Source organism: Vidua macroura, chromosome 4 (assembly GCF_024509145.1).
Source record: "Vidua macroura isolate BioBank_ID:100142 chromosome 4, ASM2450914v1, whole genome shotgun sequence".
Classification (NCBI taxonomy): Eukaryota; Metazoa; Chordata; class Aves; order Passeriformes; family Viduidae; genus Vidua; species Vidua macroura.
The window spans coordinates 7,030,888-7,043,472 of NC_071574.1; the positions used below are offsets into that span (position 1 = coordinate 7,030,888).

The window sequence follows — 12,585 nt, forward strand, 5'->3', positions numbered from 1 at the left end:
CATCTTGCACTTGTTGCCTCAAATCTCCTTCCAGGAACGATGACTGGGTAAAAGCCAAAGTATTTGTTGAAGAATCAGTTTCAGTTCAATCTGGCTTGCACAACACTTACCTGACTACTGTAAAGATCCTGCAAGCAGGCAGGAGAGGCTTGCCGTTCCACACGTGGGCTCCAAACTTTCGTTCCACTTTGGAGCGGACACTTGCACATCCAAATGGAGTTCAAGTCAGAGGCACAGCGGAGTGAGGCTTCCCTACTGTGGCTCTGACTGCACAAGAAGCCTCTTGGCTTTACTCGCATGAATGAGGACTAAGCGCAGCAATACCTACGGGCAGGAGGATGTCCACGTGTAAAACACCTGGGGATAGAGAGTGCCCTGTCATTGGGAGGTATTACAGCAATTACTTCAGTATTAAGACTAGACCAAGTCAAGGCTGAATCACCTGTGGAAAGCGGCAGGACACAATCCTGTTCCATCAGGAATTGACTCTAAGTCCGACAGCATCCCCCGCTGTCCCGGCAGCCCCGCTGCCGGAGCTCCCCAGCCGCTCCGGCGGGGCAGAAACGCCTTTAAAGCCCCAGTGAGGGTGTCGGAGGGGGCTCACAGCCGGGGCGGGACTCGGGCTAGGGCACACAGCGGCCGTGCCGTGGCCGCTCTCCGGCGGCGGGCGCAGCGCTCCCAGCGGGACCCGGCGGCGCGGCGGCGGGGGCGGGAATTTGGGGAGGATCCCTGGCCGGGCCGGTGCGTGTGTGTATGCGAGTGTGTATGTGAGTGTGTCGGTGAGCGGCGCGGGGCGGCTCCGGCCGCCTGACGCCAGCCGGGCCACGTCCATCCCGATCCCGATCCCGGCGCGGAGGAGCTGCCTGCTGCCCGTCCGTCACCGCCCGCCAGCCGGTAACAACTTCGCGTTCCCCCGCGCCTCTCCCTGCTCACTGCCTCCGAGGCCGAGCGGCTGTGCCCGCGCATCCTCCTCCTCCTCCTCCTCCTCCTCCTCCTGCTCCCCCTGCGCGGTCCTTGCCGCGGTGTTGCCCGGCGGCGGGGCCGGGCGGCGCGGCGGGAGCGGCTCCGGGCAGCGCCGCTCCCGCTCTCCTCCCCGGCATGATGGCGGCCCGGCGGGCACCGCTCCCGGCTCCAAGTTGGTGGGTAGGTGCCGCGCCGGGCCCGGCGGGCGGCAGAGCCCTTCCCGTGCCGGGAAGCCGCCGTCCTGCGGCTCCTCCCCGGCCCCGGCCCCATCGTGGCCCGCGGGGACGCGGCGGAGCCCCGGCCGGCCGGGGCAGGGGCCGCCTTTGTGTGTGCGGGAACAGCCCTTCGCTCCCGCCTCGGCCCTGCCGCGTCCCTCTCCTTCTAATTTATCTTATTTCTTCTTTTTTCCCCCCTTCCTTTCTTTCCGCAGCCCCTTCCCCTCCTGGTTTTTTCTTTTCCTTCCCCTCCCCTTCTTTCTTCTTTAATGACAAATCTGTGCTTAGAGGTCAAGGAAAGTTCACTTTTTTTTTTTTTTTTTTTTTTTTTTTCTTTTCCCTGTTAGGGGGTTTGGATGCTTGAGATTTTCCCCCTCTTCAGTATAGTTGCTTCATATACTCGTACAGCCAAATAATCTTATCCTGAATATAGATCTTTAAAGCTTATTAAAATTTACTGGCTTGGAAATATTCAGTCATGCGTTTGAAATGATCTGGGCCAAATACTGACTTTTTTTTTTTTTTTAATATAAACTGAAGTCAGAGAGAGTTCTGACTGAGGCAGGGTTGCTGTGATTGCTCTTTTGTTAGTAGATCAATCTGAAGAAGGTATATGGTCCGACCTTACAGTTTGTTTTTACAGTATCTGGATAACAGCAGCTTATTCTGAAAATTAATCATTATTTTGATGTATATTAGGATAACATGATGCTCACTGCATGTCTACAGTTTTATTTGGGGAAGTATTTTCAACAGAGATTAATAAAAACAGTATTGTTAGAGCCAGATGGGGAGGAGTAAAAGTAGATGTGTATTTCAGATACAGGCAAATGGAAAAGATCATTGCCTGAAACATGTCAGTGTTTAATGGATGTCAGTGTTCAAAGATACTGCACTTTAAAACTAACATGCTGCTTAGGAAAGAGCTGTCGTAGTTGATAGTTTGAATCTGTTTTGCACACAGAGGGGAAGTCAGAAAAAGAAAACTTGTTTAAAAATTTTTCATCCAATACTTATATGTATTTTTAAGCAGCATTCAGGAGTAAGAATAAAAACGGTAGCTTACCCAGCCCACGGAGAACACTTTTCTTTGCAGGTGTGTGTCTGTAATTCTTCATGTGGCTGACTGCATGCACCTTGTCATGTCAAACAATGTGAGCAAATCATGTGAGGGAACCTAAGTTTGGCTTATTTTTTTCTTTTACTTGTGAGTAATGACTTGTCTGAATTATGGGACGTGATTTTTTTAGTTGCAGCTGATTAGTATTTAATTTCCCCCTTAAACCAGAGAGCAGTGCTATGAAGCTTTTTCAAGGTTCTCATTGGATTTTCGTGCAGGTTTTGAGTGCTCACTTCTCTGTTGTGACTGGAAGAACATCAGTATGAAAATGAGAGCGATCTGGCCCTTTTGGGAGTCCTTGCTGTGGTCTTAGGGCTGAAGTCTTGCAATTTACTTCAGACTGTAAGTAGGCACTTGAGAGAAATTTCCCTTGATTTGGGTGATCCAGAAGGCTTCCACAGCTATGAGAAATGATCAGTTCAAGGCTGATCAGGTTACCCTAAGGGTAGGGATTTGTCCTTGCATCTGTTTTGACCCCATTACCATTGGGTATGTAATCAAATACATTTTTTTCCTACTCTGTTCTGTTCAACTTGCTTTTTTGTGTACCCTTGAAGATGTGATGATCTGATACATTTGAGAGAAGTGACTGAGTAAACAGATGGAGATCTTTCTGTTTTCATATAAATAGTAACTATCAAATCAAATATTTGAAACTGATGAGTTTGGTGTTTGCTTTTCCTCTGTAGTTTGAAAACAGAAGTAAAGACTTGAACGTGAGGAAAAACAATACAAAGGTTAATAAAAGTGCTATTTGTGTTTCTGAGTACTGGGAAATGATTCATATTAAACTATTAATATCTTTGCTTGCTATAAAGATTTAAATTTTTAAAACGAAGGGGTTATGACTGTTTTGGTTATTTTTTTAAAATTAAAGCACGAATGCACTGGATATTACATATTGCCAGTATTCTGCTCTGTGCAGCCCAAGCTGTGTGCGTAAAATATCATTTGAGTAGTCTTACAGGCCTAATGGAGGCATCATCTCAGCTTTATAAATAATGTAAGTTGTGTATAATGTGGAGTCCCCAGAGACTGCAGAGAAAGCATCATTACCAGCCTTTTCAACCTGCTGGAGATCTTAAATTGATTTACAGCACTGAACTGGTGCAAAATGATACATCAGGATGACACAGGGTCAAGCTGTAAAAGTCTATGATGTGAGCCTGTTAGTTCAGTCATCATAATTAAACCATATTATGAGGGCAGCGAAGCAAGTGTCTGTGACATGTCCCATTGTGCTTCAGATACGGCTGGTTTGAGAATCAAATAAAAGAGAGCACCGTGTGTATTATTTAAATTATGCAGAGAGTAGTTGAAATTAAAGTTTGTGGCCCTGTGAGGAGTAAAAGCTGCACCAATTTAGGTTGACTCTCAACCTCTTCCTTGCAGTCGTTAGGAGCTGAAATAGATGAAGGCATAGACAGCTACGGGATGTATGAGTGGGGAAGTGGTTGTGAGAGAAACTCTGAAATTTATACATCCTTTTTTTAAGGATCAGCTAGACTTTACCTGCAGACTCTGCTATCAGATAGCAAAGGAACAAACAGGCAAACAAGCCAATTGTTTGGCTTTCCCCCCCCCCCAGTATTTCTATCCTACTGAAGTTTGTAACTGCCTGTTGAAACATTCCTGCAGATCTGAGTTCTTGTCTAAGACAGAGCATTTTAGTAATTTCTTGAACTATATAGCCAAACTTCTTCTAGAACAGAGACTGTAATTTTGACTATGAGTTGGCATGGGTCACTTTTCTTAGTGAAGAAAACTGTGGCTTCAGATTCGTGTTTTCCTCTAACAGCCCTAGAAAACAACATGCCACAGTTAGTAAAATGTTTGCTAAATACTCAGCATCTTAGGTCTTGCTGTTTCTGCTGCTAAAATCACTATGATGTGTTTTGGGAAAAGTCCTGCAAAAATGATTTTTTTTTCTTCTTTCTGCTAGTCAGCGTGCTGCTTGGGGATTTGAGAGTTTTGCATTTGTTAGTGTTTAAACCAACTCCTCATACCTGAAGTGGTGTGAGTTTTTAATCTCCTGAGGTTCTTCCAGCCCAGAAAGAAACATACCTTATTTTTAGTCATAAATATAAGGAAAACAAATAATTTTGAGGCATGCAAGTGAAGCAGACAAAATAAATGGTCACTAGTGGTAAGAGATTTATTAGTCTCCAGGTTCAGTTGTACCTCAAGAGCATGTGCTTTAGCTAAGGTGTTTTTTGAGTGGCAGATAAAAAAATTAAAACTCACTTTGGAGTGCAGTGGCTTTTAAAATGTGGATGTGGAGCTGTCTTCTGCTGTGTCAGTGCAGATGAAGAAACTACTGTATTGGAGAGAGAGCCATAAAATCTGTGAAAATGAAAGTCAGATTGCACAAATTGCTTTATGGTGAATGAAGCGATCCTACCGATGTGTGGGGGTTTTGGTTTTTGTTGGTTTTGTGTCTGGTTATTTTTTTAATTCCTGGTTTAGGTTTTCATGATCAACTCACTCAGTTTTGCTTTCAGAGTGGGGAAAGGTCTGTTCTGCCCATAAAAGCTTCACTGTTTTTCCCTGTAGTAGGAGCAGACTAATGTTCTTCCACTGGCCTTTCTTCTGTGTGTAGTAAAAAACTGAATGCATACCAGTCTTAATAATTAAAAGATGATATGCAGTTCCTAGAAGTTTTCCTTTGAAATGTACTGAGTGGAAAATTTGAGTTTAAAATATAAACCCCAGCTTGGCAAGCGAGGTTTGAAATGCTGGTGACTTACAGGCTCATCTACACATGCATCTTGCAATTCTCAAGCTATTTTGCTCAAGCTGTAGAGCAGCAGAGAGAGAATTTTTACATTAGAATGGAGGGTTTTGCCTGGGATGGGAAGGAAGTTATTGTAAAATGATATTTTTAAAGTTTTAGTGTTGCATCCCCACAGTCTGGGGTATAACTGTTTCCATTAGAATGTTGCTACTCTTGCAGATTTGAAATAACCAGAGAAAATGTTCGATTGGGCCTTCTGTGGAGGGCTTTACAGAGGGTGGATTCAGGGGTGAGGACACCCTTGGCTAATGGCTGCCACAAAGATCCCTATCCTCCTCCTCAGACAAATGGTAATTTGCATTACAGAAGCTTTTTCAGGTTGCTGTGTATTTGAGTGGGGGATGCCCCACGTGTCTTTTTTAACGGGATAGAGAAGGCAAACGTTTCATAAAGCATGCTGATTTCCAGGAATGAAAACATTTTCTAGAATGACCCCAGATCATACAGGATTCTCTCCCTGCATCCATTTGTCACCTGCATGTGTTGGCACTGGAAGGTCCTCCCAGTTTAATGGGAACAAAGGTTGAGCACAGTACTCCTAATTAGACTGTGTGAGGTCAAGTGTTCCACGCATGAAACGCCAAGCTCTGTTGAGCTGTGGAGATGGGTCCATTTGTATTTTTTTTTTTTTTTATTTTGGGAAAGGTGGAAGGATGTGTCGGGAACTGTGGCAGTGGGATTGCTCTGCTGGAAGGGTTGTGCCGCTGTAGTGCCACACAGCAGCTGGGTTGAGCCATCATTACATTCCAAAGGGTTTTCTGCAAGCACGGATTGCTTTGCTCAGTTGCGCTCTTCTGGTGACTGCAGTCTTGGGAGACTGTGTAGAAGCTGAGTTTAGATCAAGAGTTGAAGCTTTTTTCTTTCTGTCTCTAGACTTGCCAGTGTAGGGAAGCTGGCCAATAGAGTTGTTCTGGACACTTGCACAATTTGGTTGTTCTGCCATAATTCTGCAATTGTTCTGGATTACGTATTCCAATATGTGTTATCCACTCAGGAGAGTGATGTTAGAACAGATGTCTCTCCCATTTGGTTCTTCCCTCATCCTTTCTCCAGCATGCACAGGCAAAGTCTAGAGTACAAGGAGAAAAACAAATTATTTTTAAACATGCCTTTATATAAGTCATTATATTTAGGCACTGTTCAAAGCAGTATCATCCAAACCCAACTATTATGTTGAGTTGGCATGTAAGCAAATGATTAATGTGGTTCACCAGTGATTTCTGAAGCATTATTTCATATTTCTGTACTTATAAAGGGAACACTCTTCCCAACATGGCAGCAGATGAGACTGTCTAAGCCAGTGTAGACAGTCTGAATTATAGCACTTAATGGTATTCAGAAGTATATCAGTTGTTGCATGTTTTTGTCATTAAAACTACTAAAATGCCAATCCACATCAAAGTGGTCTATGGGCTATCAATCTAATATTGGGTAACTTGAAAATAAGATACCCATTAAAAGTTTGTGCAGTGCTGAAGTGATTATAGACAGAATCATGAGAGATTTTGCCATCTCCTTGTGTCTTTCCCCAGCATGGGTGTAAGAATCTCATCTGCCCTCCAGTTTTGACTGATGGACTTGCTTCCTTCAGTACTTGGAACTTGTTTGAGGGGAAGCTGAAAATATAGGTTCCAGCTCAGTACAGATTTCATCCCTGAGTAGAACTTGGATTTCAGGGTCTGCAGCATTACAGAGTTTCTTCTACAGAGGTGGCAAGACTGATGTACATGTTTAAGGACATATCTAAGTAGATGAAAGCAAAAAAAGCATATGTGCACACACTTGACACTTCTGTAGCAGGTTGAGAAATTTCTCATGCATTCAGGGAATCTTGAATGTTCAGATTGATTGATGCATGCAGTGACCATAGCTGATGATACCTTTACTTGGTTTTCTTTCTCACTTTGTTCAACACTGCAAACTAAATATCTCATTCTTCTGACATGAAAGGTTAAATTACTGAGATATTTTTCTTGTAAATAATTTCAGACTTGTGATTTCAAGCATTTCAAGGCATTGAAAATAATATCAGCATTCTGTCTGGTGTAGCATCTTGAAACCAGGGTATGACACTCTTAAAGGTATTTTATTCTTAAAATGGTGTATATGCAGGATCCTTCAAGTGGATATGTATGCTGTATGTGTATGTGCACAAATGAATACCTGAAATAAGTCACTGCTGTTGAAAGTTAAATTGTTTGGATCAGATAAAGGTAGGCTACACCTATATGTAGTTGAGAAGAGACTGTAAATTTATCAAGGTCTGTGTATGTAATAACTATTTATATAAAAATACTTAAATGCCATTTAAATGCTTAATCAGTTTTGGTTAATGATGAAGTAAATAACTGGAGAATCAAGTTACAACAAATTGTGGCTTCCCCTTAAATGTGTTCCTAAGGGTGATAGGAGGAGGCAACATCTGCTGTTTGGTCAGATGCTGATAATGAGCTGCATATTTGACTTCATACTGCCAGTGTATTTCACCTTTGTATCTGTTAGGTTTCATTTGATTATTGATGTGGGAGGAATTAATCAAGTGCCCTTGTTGTCTTATATGCATCTTACTAGTAAGGACTGTGATTCAACTGATCTGTTGAGGGAAAAGTATGTAGCTTGTAACCGGACATATTTTCTGTGGCAAGGGAGAGAAGGCTCCCAAAATTTTGTCAAGATAAACATGGTAATGTGTGTAAGAGTGAGCATGGAAGGTGGTGTGGAACTGACATCTCCTGCTCTTTTCAGTTGATGGTTTAATTCTCTGGGGTGTCCCCGTGTTTTTTTCAGAATTATGTCCTGAAGAATAGCAAAAAATATATGGGTTGGGTTCTTTTGTTCTCTGTAGTTTTTTAACTCCTTGTCCTTTGCTTTCTAGCCCTCCCAAGATGTTGTAAAACAAACTCTGCTAGTGGTTTGGTAGGACAAAATAGTTGGCAGAACACCCTTGCTCACTGTTGGCCAGTTGTCTTTTTTCCAAGGGTTTCTGAATTGTCTTACATGAAGCAAGAAATTTACTTTCAAGTTAGGCCACACATTAGCACCTGCTTAGGAGTGTAGATTCTGCTCCCAGGTCCTGAAAAGTTACTAAAACTGGCTCATCAATAAAACACAGTCCTGTTTGATGAAGGATATTTCTTTTGGTACCTAAATGCTCTAGTGTGAAATTTGACATATTTTTACCACTGCTATGGTTTCTGGGCTGAAACATACTTTGGGGAAGGTGGGTTTGGACTTATTTTAATCTAGGAAGGGCTTTATTTAGGTTACTAAAACTACAAACTACAAGATGATTTTTTTTTTTTTTTCTGTTGACTTAATTCTACGTGTAATACAATAATCCATCCTGCCTTTGCAGATAGGCTGGGAGACAAACAGGATGTGAACAGGACAGGCCTTAGTCATGGTTGCTTAAGGTATCTGGTGCTATAGTGATGAGCATGGGATGGGAACCCTCTGTAGATCAGAATCTTCCAGTAGCTCACAAGCAGTGGAAAAGTGGCTTCTTACCAAGGCTGTGTGTAAAGCAAGGTGACAGCAATGAGGACTTGTGTTTTAATTGAACAGAGCCATACATGAAGCCAAACTTCAGGGGTACAAACATGAAGGGAGGAAGAGTGAGGCAATTCAGAAGGCTTCTGGATTCTCTGAAGTGGTTAAAATCAGGGAGAAAGCAGCTTTCTCGTGAGTCTGCCTGTGCACAGCAAGCAGAGCTCAGTCACTACCTCAGTGTAGTAGCCCTTGATGCGACGTTGTAGTTCTGCCAAGGCAAGTGGAGTTCTATCCAGTTTTCTTGAACCAGTTGCTTTTCTGATGTGTGACCAAATTAATTGGCAGGTGGTTGTTTTGAGAACTTCACAGAATCAGAGGATGGTTGAGATTGGAAGGGACCTCTGGAGGTCATCTGGTCCAGCCCCCTGCTCAGTCATGGCCATGTAGGTTGCCCAGGACCATATTTGGATGACTTCTGTTTTTCCAGTTGTGTGACAACTGCTTTATTGTTGTGTCCCAACAGTGAATAAAGTAGATTTGAAATAGCTTTGAACCTCAAAAGACCTGCCAACATGTACATGATGGCTTCAGGGATTGCTACATGCATAATGCCATTACAGTGGTTAATTTCAAGTGTGTGGTAGTATTTCAGGAATCCCAAACACATCTAAAATGTGCTTGCTTCCCTGTACAGGGAGGGAGGGGAGAGATGGGAGGGACAGAGACCCAACTTGAGTGGAGGTCTCCAACATTCAAATCCAGAATTTCATCTCCCTTCACACAGTCTCTTGCTCTTTGCTCTCATCAGACACTTCTTTTTCTTTTTATCACTAAGAAAATAGATGGATAGATAGATAGATAGAATGAACAGACCTTGATTATGTCATCATCTTTGTTCTGCTAATTACCTGGTGAACGCAGTGATGAAGTAAACTAATCTGAAAAATGTGAATTTTCACCTTGCTGAATGTCTTGGAAAAGCTGACTTACATGTAGGTTGCCATCTTGACTATTGCAGTTTCCTGTTCTGCATTTTTGCCTGCTGCTGGCTTTACAGTCTGGCATATTTAATAACAGGCCCTTTATTATCCATGGTAGCTAGTGTCAGTGTTAAGTGCTTTCTCTTGGATGTAGTAGCCAAAGGAAAAGTCTTTGTCTTTATTAGCTTAAAACTTAGGATAATGCAATTATAGTTTCTGTAATGCGTCGTACTCTATTTCATGTGGAAAATATTTTATAAATGCTCTCGGGTTAAAACTCTGCAGTGTGTGGTATTTTTGGATAGATGGATATGAAATTGCTCTTTTTTCCCCAAGTTTGCTGTGTAGTTACTAGAGCAGAAAGCAGTGGCAGGAGTGGGGGGGGGGGGTTGGATTGCTGCTGGAGTGTTTGGTTATTCAGAACCAGCCAAGGCAAGCTCCTTGCTCTGGGGATGAGAGCAGGTTTTGCAAATCAGCTGAAGTACTCGCGTCTGAGTGTGAGCTCATCTTTGACCTGGATATCACTTAAAATGTGAGGGGTGGCAGCTCCCTGAGATGGAAAGAACTCTTAAGAGCTGGGTTTCTCTCAGTCCCAGCCATGAATTTCTTGGTGTAGGCTGGCTGGGTGGCTTTGGTGCTCTGAGCTGATCCTGCAGAAGGTGTTTTTCGGTTTCTGTTGGTTCTGCCAGGTTAGGAGGGTGAACTGACTGGCAGGTAGAGGGGAAGTTCTGTTGCAATACCCAGGCTGGCAGGGAGTAAAGGGAAACCTTTTCTCTCTGGGTGGGAGCGAGCCCTTGGGGCTGCTCATTGGCTTGTGGACCTGTGACCTTGCTGGCCCAAGGCAGCTGCTGGAGGTAGCCAGTCACAGGCGAGTGCTGTAGCACTCCCAGATGAACTCCCACTTCCTTAAAGTGCTTGCCAAGGAAAGGTCTAATTTACAGATTTTTTTTCCTCAGATACTTATGTTGGTGATTAGCAGGGAGAGACTTGACTGCCAGCAGTTACGTCAGCCACAAAGCCCCAGTGTAGCTCTATTGGCAGGAAAACGACAGTGATTAATGGTGCAGTATCTTTTATGGAGGGTGAGGGAGGACGGATGGAGAGCAACACTTAAACAAGCTTTCCTGGTCAAGTGTTGTTTTGCTAGTATAAACTGCAAGCTGTCTTAGAGATGTTTTTCTAGGTTAGTGCAACTGCATGAGCAGAACACATCTAGTGCATGTCCTCTGTGAGACGGGGCAAGTGTTTTTCCTCAGGAGGAAAAGAATGTCCAAGTTTAACTTCTTGGTAGTAGAAACTTTATTTTCCTCTTTAGAGGATGAAATAACTTGAAACAATTGGCAAACTGGGTACAGTTAGCAGCATTATCAAGAAATCAGAGAAAAGGCAAATACTAAATCCACTAAAAACCCTTCTGTAAAGGCAGATTGGTGTTATCAGAAATCACTGCCAGTGATGACAGTTAGCACACCTGACAGCTGATCTGTGCTGTGAGCCAGTGCAGTGTTTGTAACTTTCCTGGGTTCTGCACCACTGCATAAATCACTTTCAAATTTTTGGCTTTGGATCCACTTTTCTCAAAAGAAATTTAGAAAGCATTTGTTTTGGTGCTATATGGGAAATGTGTTTAAAAGCCCTTACTCATTCTTGTTGTTTGGATCTTTGTAGTATATTTCTTAACTTTAAGGAATTAGACTACCTGCATAAAACAAAAGCTGTAGGTATTTCCCTAGTAGCAGGAGCTACTACTTTTCCTGCTGCTGGAACGAGGTACTCACTGAATTCCCTTGTAGCCTTCTGCTGTGCTGGAGAACTCTGCAGAATATGGGAATCTGACTGTAGCATCTTTTTCATTTTTACCTTTGGCTTGACTAGAGACTTCTTTGCAGAAAGCATCAGCATAACTGGCATAAATGCTCCAGGGCTATTTACTGCAGTTAACTGGAAACTGTTCCCTTTGCCTGTCTCCCCACCAGTTTATCAGGAATGACTCTTGCTCCTGGTCAGACCCAATGCATCTCCTGTGGTTTGTGAGCAGGGAGCAGTTGAGAAGTGGCAGTGCTGGTGGCAGGCTGCTTTGGCTCAAGTCTGATATTCCTGATTTTTTCCGTCACACCTTTGCCTGCCTTCTTACTTTCACTGATCTGGGACATGAGGACTCTTGATCTTCCAGGCCAGCCAGCAGTCAGGGTTGTTTGAGCCTAAAGGCTTCTTATCTTGGGAGCTGGGGAGTGCTGGTTTCAGCCCCAGAATTAAAGACATCTATGGAATAGCTAAAAGACAAGGACTCTGAAATCTTTGTGTGTGCTTTCTGTGCACTAGCTTGTAGCCTAGAAGTAAGTAGCCTTGGCAAGCTACTTTGGAACTTGGAGTTCTTCTGTCCATCCTCATTGCCAGGCCAGCTGTGACTGTTTGTTCAGTAGCAGGCAGCAGTGGAAAATTTGGAAGCATTGTGGCTGTTTTAAGCTAGCCTGCTGCTGACCTCGCAGAGCACGGGGTGTTTGGAAAATGCTGTGTTTTGGTGTCTCAGCAGTAAGAGACTTGCAATTTTGCAAAACTTGACTTTTGAAACTTCAAACTGGTCTCAAAAAAACTATGGTGAAGTGATTAATAGGTTGTCTTATTGCCATATGCAGAGTTATACAGGCTCTGTTAAGAAGAAAAGCTTGCAGATAAGGGAAGGGTAATGAGTAATTTTTTATGTGGCTTGGTTCCTCTTCCAAAAGTCATGAAAAGCTTACAGATAACCAGGGAATCAGACAGACAGATTACAGCCCTTTTCTCCTGTTGTAAAACCTCTGTATTCCCAGTAAGCAGTGTAGGAGGATATCTCCCACTTCCTTTCAAGCTATGCTGTTCCCAACTGCTGTATTAACTATCAGTTCCTATCTGTGGGTTGAAGCCTTTGTACAGAACACTCCAAAGCCTTGATCTCAGGAATATGAGAAAACAGTTTGACGTGAGATTCTGCAGATGTTCTGGCACAGGGTTGGGACAGCTGCTTTTGCCTCATCCCACAGTTTT

At 43.3% G+C, this 12,585-nt stretch overlaps 1 protein-coding gene across 3 annotated transcripts in view; it reads left to right on the forward strand.

The window, feature by feature from the left end:
• The first annotated feature begins 778 nt into the window (after positions 1 to 778).
• The window catches only part of SMAD1 (SMAD family member 1), a 42,810-nt gene continuing 31,003 nt past the window's right edge, over positions 779 to 12,585 (forward strand). Inside the window, exons 1-2 of one of the 3 annotated variants that reach the window (XM_053976301.1) lie at positions 779 to 894; positions 2,517 to 2,640. The gene's annotated coding sequence lies outside the window, so the exon portion shown is untranslated. Of the gene's footprint in view, positions 895 to 1,124; positions 1,144 to 2,516; positions 2,641 to 12,585 lie in introns of those variants that run through there. The other 2 variants (XM_053976302.1, XM_053976303.1) reach the window with 2 other exon arrangements.